This window comes from Metopolophium dirhodum, chromosome 1 (genome assembly GCF_019925205.1).
Source record: "Metopolophium dirhodum isolate CAU chromosome 1, ASM1992520v1, whole genome shotgun sequence".
Lineage (NCBI taxonomy): Eukaryota > Metazoa > Arthropoda > Insecta > Hemiptera > Aphididae > Metopolophium > Metopolophium dirhodum.
In genome coordinates, this window is record NC_083560.1 from 53,306,734 (window position 1) to 53,321,430 (window position 14,697).

A 14,697-nucleotide genomic window follows, 5' to 3' on the forward strand; every position below is an offset into this window, starting at 1 on the left:
CTGTCGTTCAAATAAATAAAAACTCGGATAACGATAAAAAATTGTAAAAAAAAAAAAATTTTCGAAGAAGATTAATCGTAGAAGTATTTACAGCTATTGAACTATATACATTTTACTGTAAGACAAATTCTTTTATTTTTATTTTTATACAGGAATATTAAGTATATAGCTATTACCATTGATTATAAATACTAATATTTACTTACTAGTTACTTTACCTTCAATGTGTGATGTGTCCCACAAGGATATTTTTGAAGTGGTTAGGCTGTTTGATGGGTAATGGTGTTTGCACTTATATCAACGCTCAAAATTTTAAATCTTCGTTTGACACTTGTATTTTGTAATTTCAGTGTATCGTGTGTATGGTTGTATTGTAGATGTAAAATAAACGTTCCTATAGAACTTTGTTTTAAATAATTAAAAACTAAAATTATATATAAGAGTAGGTAGGTAAAATTTTTATTTTAATATCGTATTGCGTTCGGTAATCTGTTAAGCACTTTTGAATTTACTTTTGACATACTTATTGTACATAGTTTTAGTTTGTCGTTCATCATTTTTTCCATTTCACGCTTTACCGGTTACCTATTTTCGGGTTATAAGTTTCATTGAATAATTTTATCAATGACTAAATTGTTATTTATACAATCATACATCAAACACTTTTGTGCGTTAATAATGTTATCACTATAAACACAATGTTCACATATTATGCGTGTTTGTATACACTATAATAGTACTATACCTACTGGCTACTTCTTCTTATATACTACCTAATTTATTGAAACATTTTGCATAATGCAAAATGTAGTACTTAATACACTTTTTATCATGAAGTGTCAGATAGCTTTCAGTTATGAAATGTAAGAATTTAACGGTTAACTATTAAACAAAAAATCGAATCTGTCTATTTATCTAGTCATAACTGTAACCAATAGGTTACCTACATTAATTAAACTGTTTTTACTTACTAAATTAATTAAATTTATATAATACTAATTTATCATCGTCAATAACTTAGTAATAAGTAATATTCTTGTAATATAAAAAAAGTTTAGAATAAAGCTACGTAATATTTATGTGCGATGAAGTTCAAATTTTGACGAAATTGCAACGATATATTTATACATTAAATAACGATTTTCCTTCAATCGATTTCGGTTGTTTTATTATGATTAAAAAAATATTAATCTTAGAAACTTGAAACTTTCCACTTAAACTTAAATAATAATTTTCTATACACGATGACATTTTTAATATATTTACACTAATTATAAGCTATTTAAAGACATCTCAAATTTCAGATTTTTAGTTTTTCTTCTTTTATGTTGATTTTTTTGTTTTCAATAAGTTTGCAAGTCAAATAAAAGGTCCTAATAAGTAATAAGTTGTTCTACAACAGTTTAAAAATATCAAAAATACATAATATGACGTATAGATTTTTTTTATAAGCATATGAAGAAAAAAGTTTAATAAAATTCGTCAAAATTACGAAAACGTGCAAATTATTTTGTTATTGTATAGTCAATTGATTTAATTTTAAATTTTAAAAGCTAAGGCTAAAAATTGGATACAATATTTATCATCAATTTCTTTAAGATATAAATTTAAAAGTATCAAAAATACTTGTACTTACATATTTAAAATTCAATTTTTCATAGTGACAAATGACAATGTTATATAAGTACTGAAAACAAAATATCCTCAAAAATATAAACCAATTGACAGTTTTCATTCAGAATCATTTTTCATCGTATGCAATGATTAATCATTGAATTCAAATTTAATCTATTAATTACAGATACCTACCTACCCATTGGGTTACCAATATACTCAATTAGTACGTATTTTTTTAGTTAGAACCGTACAAAACGTGTTATATATTATAAAATTATGTTCAACTCGAATGGTTTGCGAAATTCTTGAATGATTTTTCCAAATGGCAGTTTCACCGTTCTGTATTGATTCGCACGTACCGACCCATCATCGTGAATTGACCCCTTTCATAGAACGATACGTGTTCGGTACAAAACTGTTATCGAGTTTCGATCCTTTTTCGACACCAGTTTTTCCAGTGGTTCTCTCAACATGCAACGACCGCACAAAATGCCTTTCACTTCTACCGTGTTCTATGATCAGTACAACAAAGTGATTAATAATATCTACGTGTGTCTCGGCAGATCACTGCGCAGTCTCTAACTTGCACTAAATTATATTTTCTTTGTTATATATAGGTACCTATTGATGTACTATGTGAGAATTTAGTTTCATTTTTTGAAGGCAAATGTTCTGTACTTACAATCATTATAACTAGTTGTATAAACATAGTGAAATTTAATATGATCCTTGATGAGGCAAACGGGCTTCAAAATAAAGTCATGCTGACCCAAACAATATAGGTACTCATAACGACCTTGATGTCATTGCAGTACCTATAGTCATTGCTTAAAATATAAACCTACTGTTAATCAAAATATTTAATCTGTGGTTTATCCTATAGGTCTATGAGGTATATAAGTACTCGTAAATAGTGGCGATATCACCGGAACTACTTAGCTATACGATAACTTAAGTTAACATTTATTTAAGCCTCAAATATGAAGTTGTTTCAACGTGTCTGTATATTATTGTAAAAATTATACAAATAAAATATTTTAAGTCTATTTACTGAAATATGACGTGATTTTTAAATTTTAATATTTATTTTTAAAATCTTTAACCATTACAGCTGTCATTCAAAACGTCATATTACAATTAGTCATATATTATACGACTATTCTAGATAACCACCTAAACACAAGCTTATCCTATTTATTTATTTTTTATACATTTTGTATTTCTACTCATTAACAAATTGTAAGTATTACAAGATTAGGTAAGTACTCATAACTTACTTGCCTAGTTAATTTTATAAGTATTTATATTACTTACTTATTAAAATTGTTATAATAAAAAAGCACGATCGAGTTTTTACATTTATATGTTACATAAATGTGGTAATATGGTTATACGAGTAGGTATATAATTTTATCATACTATTTTCATTAACCTATGTCTATATTGGACACAACTTAAACTCAGGTGCAGTCCTGCAAATATCATAGAGATAGTACCAAATTTGGTATAATGCAACCAGAAAATGTAGTTATATAAACGTAGCAGATAATATTTACTGAACAGTTATAGCACCTACCTAATATAAGTTATACTGTGAAATAAATATACTTTTTGTCCGATTTAAGTATACCTAAGTATTATTTATTAGTGTCTAAACTCTAAATATGTTATACAATTTCAACTGTGCAAACTTATTTTAATAAAATCCATCAATTAATAATAATAATGATATATTATATATTATCTATCTAAGCAAAATAATATTAACTACTCAACAATTATCGTATAAATTATAAATTGTAATGTACATATTTCAGAAACACAGTATATAAACGGCGTATATTCATAGGCCTAGCGTGATGAATTTATATAGAGGGGGCTATAGTCTATTATATTTCTGGTACACAACTTATATTATTCTAAAAATATAACTAAAAACAATTATGGAATTGGGGGGGGGGGGGGCTAAACAAAATTACAGGGGGGCTATAGACCCTATGAAAGAAATAAAATAATATTAAAATGTATAAATGGATAATTTTGACACTAAAATCTAACAAATTCAGTACCTGTAACTAGACTTTATCGGGATCATGTGTGAAAATTTAAAACTCAGTTGCGTCCTTCGTTTTATACGCAATAGTTATAATAGATATCCAAAATTTAGGGGAGACCTGGTACAGTTGTAACAGTATTGATAAAATTATTTATTTCTACCAAAATTCAAAATTTGTTGGTTCGTTTACACTTTCAATTAGTAAAGTAATTTATTACCTTTAAAAATATGTGTGTATTGAATCTTTATTTCCACATGTTGTTGAATAAATATGAATATAGAAAAAAATGTTTACTACTGTACCCAACTACCCAATACAGGTACAATATTGTAACAGTCACTAGGGACAAAATAATATGTAACATACATATTTTTTACTTTTTTATTATAAAACTTATAATATATAATAGTTACCTTTAAATAAAATAAAACATAACTTTGGTAAACAGATTATCTTAAATAATAACATAATTTTTTACTTTTAAATTGTTAAAACACTTATGACATAATAATCTTTAATTAAAATAAAATATAACTTTGATTAACAGATTATCTCAAATAACAAATTAGTAACATAACTTTTTACTTTTAAATTATTAAAAACCTATAACATAATATATATCATTTTAATAACATAAGATAAAATAGGTGCAACAGTGTATTACAGAAGGTGACTGTTACATTTTACCCATTAAATATTTATTTTAAATACTTATATATTATAAAAAATACTGCCTAGTTAAGTATTCAGAGTAGAACCAACAAAAACTACACAAATTTTGGTGTATATAAAAATAACTACAGCCAAACATATAATAAAAATCCATACTCAAATAAAAAAGTAAGTATATGATTTGTATTTACTATCAGTTATCAAAAACACGTTTTATTTTTTTACAAACGGTTATTTTGCTATCATAACCTTGATGAGGAAACATCGATTGCTATATAGGGGGCCAACTGTTAAATTTATTTGAGATTTTTATATTGATTATTGAACAACTTATTTCCCGTGTTACAATTGTACCAGGTCTCCCCTACATAGCTGTAGAATCTACGAGATTTTTAACTCATTTCAACTATACCTACCTAACTGATTTCGATTCAATTGACTCATTTAAAAATCTACGTACCTGGTATTGAACATTTTCTTTTAACTAAGACTAAACTATACTGTATAGGTACCTACGTATAATTTATTGTAGAACAATATGAAAACAAAAATCTATTTACTATAAAGATGGGTGTATTTTTTTTGTTTTTTTTTTTATTTTAAATATTTTATAATAACACGCCGTTCAACCTCTGAACTCTGAAATCTGAAAAATAACTCATAACTCAGACAGTATAGTTTTTGATCTTGATTAATTATAAGTTAGATAAATAAAGAGTTTCACTCAAATTCACATTCATATTTCATAGGTATTAAATAATATTGGAAAGGTTATTACACATTATTTTTTTCAAATTCAAAACATTATTTTCCAACTCTAAAATATAGCATTGGCTATTAAAGTATAATTTATTCAATCAAATACTATTGTTTGTTTATGAATTAACTAGATGTACTTATCATTTTTCTGTTTCACGAAATGGTTTAAGCTTCGCTTATTTGTTGTTATCGCTATGACATTCTCTTGTTCTTGCTTCTTATTATTCATATATTTTTGGAGCGCCACTTTTGTTTTTTAATATTACAATAAATAATAATAAATGGGTCAATACGAATGTTGAATAAATGAGGCTGAAGTTATCCAACAGTATTTTGTCATAATCATAAATTAACAATGAAAAAAATAATACCAAGTAAATGCCCAATATTTTAATAATAATTATTTCGATTTTATGTTGTAGACCATATAGTTGTGGTAGGTGGTAGTGTGGTACTCGTAAGACAGCTTTATCAGGGGTATAACCACAGAATAATAGAATAGATTTAATATATTCTGTGGTACAACGTCAAAACACAATACCAAACGTTCATGTAAATTTTCATAATGTAGTTATCGTTTTGAACAGTTTATATACTTTTAACTTTATGAGCGGGTCGCTTAAGTTGTCTATGACCCTGGGAACGTGTGTTGTATACACTCAACAGTCAGCACACCGGGTTTTTATGGCACTGAACAATAGTTTATAAGTGATAACGTATAAGATACTCAATCATATTACAATACTGTATTGTTGTATCAATACATTTTATATAATTCATTAAAAAATTCTGCTTTGCTGTAAAGCGTCAGGCGTGCAATTTTATGAAATGTCAACATTTTACTATAGTACACAAATTTGTGCATAATATAATAATATATATTCACTGCGAATACTCCGATACAAAAATGTTTATAATATGTTAACACAATTCAGCTGAAATTAACTTTTAACTGCGATATTATTTTGTCGTAAGTGCAGCTATATAAAGACATATTATATAAAACTGGTCCCCACTCCCCTTCCGTGTTCCGTGAAAATAAACTATAGAAATATCTTCAATGTTGCTATAATCATTAATATATTTAAACACGACGACCTCCTGTTTCGGCCGACTGCAAGGCATGTTTAAACAATATGTACAAACACTAAACGGAAAGGAAGAAAAAACACTTATAGGTACCTACACATATTATTTTGTATCAAAATATTTCCGTTTCGTTCTATGTAAAGCATCTCATAAATAAAACTCCACGAGAATATACGAGAGTTGATATTGCACATATTCTTAACTTAAACAAAATCAACATTTTAAAAATAAACACATAACTCCCGACTGATATTATTCATCCTAGTGTATAATGGGTATAATATAAAAAATATGGCCCAACGTCATATGTGACTTTCGTTTTTAACGTAAATTTGTTTTTGGGCTGGGTATACAGATATTTTTATTTTCCTACCGATTTTGCGTAACGCTTTATTTATCACCATAGAAACGAATAAAATGTAAAAACTACCTAATTCCCACTGGGTATATATTATACAATTCATCGTTATTTATTAATACATATTTATGATTTATACATTTTCTTCGAAGTGGAACGTATCGAGATTAGAAAAAATACTTAAAAATTATAATGTGTCTGGAATATTTGGTAAAAAATTTAAGTCTATCATAAATAAGCTGCTCCATCCTGAATAACAAAAAAAAATAAATGTTAACAAAACAGGCGTTGCTTAAATTATACCATTTTTCCATATTATATTGTGTTTCCTAGTTTTTTCCGATTACTTAACGAATTACTGGGCATTTTCTACGATTGGCCACTCGTTAAGACCAAAGTACCAACTAGAACAAATTTGATACCACAATCCACCCTCCGAGTTGGTATTGAAGCATTTATATGTTCTACAAGTGTAGTCCGAAAAAACAAATACATCATTTTACAGCTAATACCTACTTTAATCGCTCGGCTCAGAATCTAAAATAACAATCAATTAAATACAATTAATTATTTTTAATTGATTTTTCAATGTTTTATTTAATGTTTAATATTATTGTATTTTTTTCTCATGTTCCCTACTGAGTAATAAACAATTTTTGAACATTTCGGCACTATCGTATATCTAATATTATTCTGTTTTTCGAATTCTCAGAAGAATACAACTTAAACAGAAATCCTTATCAATCTTGACAGAATAAAAATAGTAAAACATAGGTCCGATGTATATTTTAATGGTCAGTTCAGTTACAAAGCGTAACAAAATCTCAATTCGATTAAGTTTATTAGGTAACAATTTTTTTTTATCTTTCGTATATCACTCTATGTTTATGTTCTTTTTTATTATTAAGGCGTTTTTTAAAGAGTTTCTTGAGATTTATTATCATTGGATTGGATTTTATTACTACGTGTTTATTGGTAATAGCGGGTACTTACACAAGTTTTCTTAAATGGTATTTTTACTAATCATACGTCATTCTAAAGTGAAACTTTTAAAAACTATATTGACAAAAACAGCTTTTTAGCAAAAGAAACAATTAGGTATCTCTCTCCCACATTCATACACACAATTTCATACCAAATTATTATTTAATTTATCTTAAAGTGTTTAATAATATATAATAAAAACGATTTGTCCCAACGTCATTTAAAAAGAAAAATTTTAATGAATTCTCAACTCAAAATAATTTGCTAATTTTCGTGATTTTTCCGTATTTTGTCAAAATTTGAACTTTAAATGCTTATAAATAAAAACTGTGACTAAGGATTTTTAATTTTTTTCACCTGCCTTTGAAACAATAACCTAGGAGCCTGCTATTAAATTTTCAAGCTTTTTTACTCAACAGATAAAATTTTATTGATATTTATAGAGAAAAAAACTAAAAAAAATGAAAATTGACAATGTCCGTAAACATTTCAAAATATTTGGAAAATGTTATGGTGTATAGGAAATGCAATTATAAGCATTCAGTCAAAATTTCATGTCCCTACGGTCATTTGTTTTAGAGTTACACCAAAAACCAAAATCGATTTTCTCAAAAACAGATTTTGCGTAAAAATTCCCGTTTTTCCTTAATTTTTCTTTTGTTTTCATGTCGTTTTTGAAAACTACTATGAAATTTTTACTTTTGATACTCATCTCAAATTAATAATTTAACAAATATTTTTTTTTTATATCGTATACCAATTGAATGTCATAATACGTGAAGATGAGTACATGACCTTCATATTATGTAATAGTAATATTTACGTATTAACGAAAAATTTCAAAATGTTTTTAACTTGATGGATTTTTTTTACATCAACGGAGAAAAGCTAAGTTATTTCAACTGTAATTTAAACTAGTTAAGTTTATAAGTTGATTAGAAAATAAACTAACTAGTTAAGTTAAAAAGTTAAAAAAAATTAACTTTTTAACTAGTTAATGCCCACCTTTGCTGATGATAACATAATATAATTTGTTTAGTTTCCTATCACTTTTCCACACATAAATGTAACCACACGGTCAAAAGTTGATTATATTCAACTATGCGGTATCTATTGGTTACTGTGGTATCGTCTGATTATTTTAAATATTATCATAATATATTATTTTATACATACTTACCTATTATATTATTAATCCTTATAATTTACACCTTGAATGTTACCTAACATACAATTATACAAAAACATATTTAACATGCTATAACACGATGAACAACCCTACTACAGTCTACAATCAATGTGACTACAACCCTTTCAATAGCCAATAATTAATAAAATACATAGTCCTACATTCCTTGAAAATCGCTACTGGAATAAGCACACTAAACCACCCTTCAACAAGCAAAAACACCCACCCAATTTATCGAAACTATCGATATTGGTAGGTAGTTATTTTTAGTATTGATACCAACATTTAAAATTATGATAATTAATAAGCTCAACAAAAAATATATTTCCATTGTAATTTTACCGTAATATTAAGTATTTAAATATTTTCGATGATACTGATCGTGAAGAATTTACCAAACATTTCATAGTTATTTAACTTATTATTATCTACACATAGGTACATATAAATGAGCAGGCGTGAATTCAAGGGAGGGGGGCAATGAGTGCTTGGGCATATTCTATTGTCGAAGCCACCTATACAATTAATTTGTATTTAAAATTACGTACCTAATCTAAAATAGAAAGGTATGAAAAATTATTTATTTTTTAGTACCCCCTGTTGAAATTTCTGGATCCGTGCATATGTATACGAGTATAATTATTATTGTGTATGTATAAGAAATGTATTACCTCCTATTCAGTTGCGATTCAAACAAAATATTATTTATAAAAATAAATATACACCTATAATTTGGGCTTTTTCAATGGAAAAAGGGAGCACTATAGACAAAGACTATATATTATGCATGGCATATTTTTTTCGCATCGTTCTTTTACACATATGGTTAATAATGGCCACCAATCGCTTCACATACGTAAAAAATATTATATTTTATGCTTAGCATAATTTTGCATATTTTAACAATAAACATGAAAAATCGAAAAATGCATGTTTTGTGGTTTACGAAAGTAACGAAATGGCAAGATGTCACGACTAATTAAGTGGTGATAATTTTAATTTGATAAACTCGGTGATTATGTCATTGGAATATAAAAATTTTAATTTATTAAAAATACTACATAATATGTAATTGGGATTTTTTTTTAAATTTAAATCTAAATTAATATTTAAATAAATACCTAATACATTAAGTCATGTTCAAAGTTAAGAATATTTAAATTAATTAATACTACATTCTTAAAATATATGAGTATAATTTACTGTTTACGGTTCACCGAATGATTATGTGTAGGTACGAAGATAATAACCAATATGGCAATATAGGTACATATATAGATGCCTAGATTTAGGTAATACACTAAAGCGGGTGATGCAGTATGCTATTTTTCTTATATTTTAATAATGTATTCATTAAAGTTCTGATTTTTTGAATTTTCAAGAATATTTAAAAACTATAATTTTAGATGAATAGATACTCAGATTTTAATACCAAATGTGTTCTGTGGCGATATAAGTATAAAACACTGTGTCTTAAAGTAAATTGTTAAGGTTAAGCACGTGATTTTTTTTTGAAAATGTTGATATATATAAATCAAAATTTGAACGAGTAATTTTATTTCTGTCTTTTGGATATTAAACTTTATGTATTAATGATAATAATCCTTAATGATGGTTTTAAATCAAATATAGAAGAATATTCTGGAATATAGTGTTTATTATATTTAGAAATTTCCAGTGGTCGGGAGTAGCGCGCTACTTTATTTGTAGCGTTGCGTCGCTACATTATGCCTTAGATAGCGAAATACTATAGTGCGCTAAACATTTCCGGTTGGCGTAGCGAAAATTATCATTATTTTGTTGCTACCTACAATCTAATTGGTGATTATTAAAATATCAATTATGATTATATTTGTTTATTTATATTATGATATAGATTAGTGTATTAGTGAAGTTTTTGTCCTGTGTCCTGTCCAGTGACCAAATGTCAAATCAGTACAAACTACAAACACTTTCAATAAGAACATTTTTAAAAATGTAGTGAAAAAGTAGCGTGCTACTTTTTTTGGAGGAGTAGCTGTAGCGTTCCGATCACTGGAAATTGCTCTGTTAGTTATTATGTTAGTTTGTACATAATGTCATAATGTATAATTGTTTGAGTTTCATTTTATGTACCTAAATCAAACATTTAAAAAAAAATCCTCATAACAGTTTACAGTAAAAAATGGTGGTTACTGGTTCTCATTTGAAAACAAAATATTCGAATTTATTTAAATATTCATTTATTTTATATTTTAATACAACTTTTTATTGTTTAAATAATATTTAAGTATTACAGAGTTGAAAAATATCAAATTTGTATTTATTTTAATTGTTCTGTATAAAGTTAAGTAGGTAGTATACTAGTTTAGGTAGGTAATAGATATTTCAAAGTTTTAAATTCTAAAGATACTTAAATATGATACTCATAAGCGCAAATTGGGGGGGGGGGGGGGGCTAAGCCCAAACTTAGCTGTAGCCCCCCAAAAATCTAGGACATACAATTTTAAAATGCTATATTACAATGGTCTGCTTGCCTTTAATATATTCAACCCCCAAGTCAAAAGTTGAAATTGCACCTATGATGACACTACAATTTTAAAAAGTAATTATTAATTAAAAATATTGACTTTTTACATACTTGAACGATGAAATGAGTAAAATTAAAGAATATTTGAAATATGTACTTTTGGAATGTATGTATTTAAATAAAATTTTAAAAGTTTTTTTTACTCAACTGTTATGAAGTACGTATAATTGATATTATTCTGATATTCTATTACATTCTTCTTGCTATAAATAGATTATGATAGATTAGAGGGCATTATAGAATAATATAGAATATAATATTATAAATCTAAAACAGCTACTTGAGAAGTATTTTCTTGTCTATTTAGAATAGGTAGTCATTAAATTGTATATATATATAGGCAATAGGTTAGAAACTTAAAAACTACCACTTTACCATCAACTCTAGTTCAACGTGGTAGTGTGATTGATGATCGTCATTGATGGCATTAAATTAGCTACTGCGGATTACTATTCAGTATTCAGTCATTTGGTGTACTCGAAGGGTGTTCCTATGGTGGGCAACACCATATGCAACCATATACAAGGTGATCCATTAGTGTCTACACTTGTTATTTAAAAGTTTTAATTTTTTTTTAAATAAAATGTTTACATATTTTAATGTCAATGCGTCAAATATCATTTTTAATTTCATATTCCGTAGAAGTATATTGTGTGTGGTATTTGGAAGCCATGCATTTTTTTTTTAAACGAGTAGTTAAACTAGAGCTCAACTAATTAACAAGCTTAACAGAGCTTACTTTTTAGCGCTTTAATATGGACTTAAAAACACCAAAATATGCAAACTAAAAATTGGGAAATTTGCAAAATAAAAATTGTTTCAAAAAAAAACATGTACGTTTTTACCTATTTTAGATTTTGAGCGGAGCAATAATGAGTACACATATGATTTTACAATTATGTGTGTTTTATATTTGTGTCTGTACACACAAGTAGTAAAAAATACTTCAATTTGCAACTTTAGGTGTGATTTCTGGTAACAAATTGGATCTAGTTTGATGATCTTTTGATAGGTAAAAATAATTTAAGATTCAATGTCATTTTTATAAGCATTTAAAGTTTAGATTTTGACAAAATCGTTAATATCCTGAAAATTTGTAATTCATTTTGTAGTTAAAAATAAGTTCTATAAAAATATTACTGTATTATGTTAGTGGATATTGTTTTATACGAATCATATTTCGTTCTACTTTTCTAGCTCTAAATAGTAAATAATATATATTAATTAGTATTATGCTAATATTCTGAAATTAAAAAAAAAAATAGTAAAATAAGTGTTTTTATCTGACATAATTATTGCATTGCATGCCACCTAGAAATATAAAACAAACATTTGAATTTTACCTAACGGTTACCGTACCTACTTATGATTAACATAACATTGTATTGTTGTATTGTAATATTCAACAGCATGATACATATATGGATTGGTATTGGTTTATATCAAAACTAAATTCAAAATGAAAATATAGTTTATACATTTATAATATATTATAAATAGGTACAATAGGTACATATGTGTCAATTGTTTGAAAATTGGAAATTCAGTTATTATTCAATTTATATTATATTATATAATATATAGTATATACTATATACTATACCTATTTTCATTTTTGTAGTTCGTTGGATTCGTCTTTTACCTAACTTGTTTATTAAATATGTTAATATTATGTTTTTTTTTTTTTAAATGTGAAAAAATATTTGTTCCTTTTAAAGTTTAGATTAAAGTTTTTATTTGGGCCTATAAACATCAAGTGTTTATAAAATGCTGAACAGAAAAATGAAAAATAAAGAATATTTATTATTTTGACAATAATAAAGCATTTTGCATAAAAAATGCAGCTTGCGTTCTATGAGCCAAATATTTATTTATATACAATACCTATCAATTATATTATATAAATTATTATAAATTTATAATTATTTATTATATTAAGTTAATACAAGCTCAAAAAAATCTTTCTATATATATATATAAACATGATATGTGTCGGTAATAGTCATCTAATTTTTGAATCAGTTATGAATTAAGACATCCTGTCAAGGCGACCCACTGAGGTGTAGGTGCTTAGGTATCGAATAAAATAGTTTCGAATGCAGGAAATGTATATTATATACTGTTTGACATTTATAAGTAATAAGTATTATAGACGTTAGACAAGGTTAAATACTTAAATCAAAAATTTATATTTATTTCAATAAGTACCAGTTAGGCACATAAATGCTATAATTGAAAACTGGCTTTCAGAATTTATCGGATTCGGAAACTATTGGCGTTAAAATATTTACTCTTCTATTATTATCTGGTTCAATATTATGTTATTCGTGTTTTGTACATTAATAGGTGGGTATTTAAAGTTAATAATTTATTTTTCTCTCTGTTCAATACAATGTGAGCCCTCCGTCTATATTCTCTGGGGAATGAGCGATGACTGTAACCAATAATACCGTGAAGGGAAGCTTCGACAAACTTTTTTTTCTAGATTCACATTAACCATTTGCTTGGAAAAACGTTTCTGACATTTATCGGACCCCATAATAAATTTAATGAATGAGTTTGACCGGCCTTGGGTTAAATAATTGCAAACGATTTTACATTCCAAGTTCTGACAAAATATTTTTTATTGATTTTTAATAAAGTGTAAATGAGTTCTTTTTTCTTAAACGTTTTTATCGGGTATTATTGAATTATACCGCTATGGCCTATGTCTAGAACTGATACTTGATATTTATTCCATAATCCATCAGCTAGCTCTGCGGTTTACGCTTTCTATATAATTTATGGGAGCTATTACAGGAATAAATTCCCAACAGATAAAGTCGGTTGTTATTAAAACTTTTTTTTGTAAGTACTTATATCTGTGCAACATTTAAAAGAGCAGACTGCAAACAGAGCTAAATAATATAAACTTTATATTTGAAAATGATGTATAAAATAAAAACTGTCTGCGAACATTCCAGTATTTCTGGCAACGTTTTTTAATAGAAAAGTTTTCTTTAAACGATTTGTTGGTTTTTAAATTTAGTTGTTAAACTTCCCCAAGATTCTGGTAATTATATCTAGAAAGCAGTATTAATTATTATGCTTAACTTTATAAAAACTTAAAATTTGCACATAATATATTATTAGGTAGTTTATAATAGGTATATCTAGTATATAATTTATGATTAATCAAATGATAGAAATATGAAACTATAATATGAATATAATATGATATGACTATAATATAATATGAAACTATCATAATATTGTAAACGATGGACGGAAATTAAAATTTCTTTCTTTTGAGTCAACTTTTTGTTGACAAGAATGTCTCAATGCATCTTGATTTAGAAGATGTGTTTTTTTTATTATAATTATTCAATAATCCATATTTAACTATTATTATATTACAAAACAC